The sequence below is a fragment of the Austrofundulus limnaeus genome, unplaced genomic scaffold, assembly GCF_001266775.1.
Source record: "Austrofundulus limnaeus strain Quisiro unplaced genomic scaffold, Austrofundulus_limnaeus-1.0 Scaffold1, whole genome shotgun sequence".
NCBI classification, from domain to species: Eukaryota; Metazoa; Chordata; class Actinopteri; order Cyprinodontiformes; family Rivulidae; genus Austrofundulus; species Austrofundulus limnaeus.
In genome coordinates this window covers 6006305-6007816 of record NW_013952403.1, presented here as the reverse complement: position 1 = coordinate 6007816, position 1512 = coordinate 6006305, and the positions used below count along the sequence as shown (strand labels likewise).

Below are 1512 nucleotides of genomic sequence, written 5' to 3'. Positions count from 1 at the left end.
GCTCTTGACGCTGAAATCGCGTTCGGTGTGAACGCACCACTAATCTCCAAGCTGTTTCAAACTCTATCGACTGCATTTGGAAAATGAACAATTCATAGAGATTTTTTTTCTTTGTCTCACTGCGACTACTCCCAGTTTCAATTTCAAGATGGTGGCTACTTGCAGCTTTAGAAAGTTAACATAGTAACTTTTACTGTTAATTATCATTCTTAATGTTTTTGTCCATGTTTAATCACTCGCACAGGTACTGCATTTTCTGTGCGTACTGTTCGCATTAAGATCAATGTTTATTTGCATGATGTATGTATTAGAGCTCTCTTTTTGTCATTGTTTATATTGTAGCAGTGTTGCAGCTAGGTTAGCAGCAGCAATAGTCACCTGTCGGCTAACTGAAATGCAGTTTCATACGCTTCATTGCAAAATTACATCACAACCGCTTCCCAGTNGTCAAGTGTTAACTTTTAACTTGGAGCTCTTAAGTGTAGCTACTACAAAAATGCATTAGAAAWAAATTATTTATAACAAGCATGATTACAAAAAGAAAACATTCATGAGGTGGGTGATCTACAATGGATTTAGCAGGGAGGGAGTAGGGACCCCTAAAGGGCCTCATAAAACTTTAGGCCGCCCCTGTGTCATGGTTACGAGACTAAAAAGTGTTGTTTACTTGAAAGTATCCTTACCCTGTGATTTAGCTCGTGGTTTGGGGATATTCGCCTTAAATGAAGAGAAGCGGCTGGCCGGTCGGTTCGTTCTGGTTTGTAGCTTTAGGGAGAACAACTCACTCCTCATCACCTTCATCCTCACCCTCAGGTTTTCGTTTTCCTTCAGACTCTGGGTTAAATGCAGGCGCAGGGTCTCCGAGCTCTCCGAGAACAACTGGATGATTTCCGCCACCGCCGCCTTCACCAGCACGTTCATTATGGATAARAGCTGCGACTCCATGTTCATGTTGCCGCCCGGCATGTTCGTGGACATGTTTTCATTTGATGCCGCCGAGAATAGTGTTGGAAATTAGCGCTACACGGTCTGTGTGCTAGCTACGAGAATACTACACAATGGACTTCCGGGTTCGTGGGCGGGGCGGTTACCGTAARTTCCCTGAAACGGGCAGGTTGATGTTATCCAGGTTCAAACTCTTACCAAGCAACCCTTTGCACAGTCTAACCTCATGAGTGCCCCCCGTCTCTGATGACTCCACTGAAATCATGAGGGCATAGGAGTTTAGTGCTCTGTACTAGGATACGTTACTCTTCAGATTTGTCTACTATTATTGCTGTAAAAAGAAAGAGCTAAGTGTAAACATTTATCATCCATCCATTATCTACACCCACTTATTCCTTTCAGGGTCACAGGGGTCACTGGTGCCCATATCCAGCAGCCACAATGCGAGGGGCGGGGTTAGGTACACACTGGACAGATTACAAGTCCATCACAGGGACATTCATCATAAACATTTATCAGTAAAATAAGAATATATTGTCATATTTTCTTAAATAATAGTCATTAATC

At 42.8% G+C, this 1512-nt stretch overlaps 1 long non-coding RNA gene across 1 annotated transcript in view; it reads right to left on the bottom strand.

Moving 5' to 3' along the window:
* LOC106516645 (uncharacterized) overlaps positions 1-1106 on the bottom strand; it is a 2705-nt gene extending 1599 nt beyond the window's left edge. Inside the window, exon 1 of the long non-coding RNA XR_001310116.1 lies at positions 684-1106. This is a non-coding gene — a long non-coding RNA (uncharacterized LOC106516645). The remainder of the gene's footprint in view (positions 1-683) is intronic.
* Positions 1107-1512: the final 406 nt, after the last annotated feature.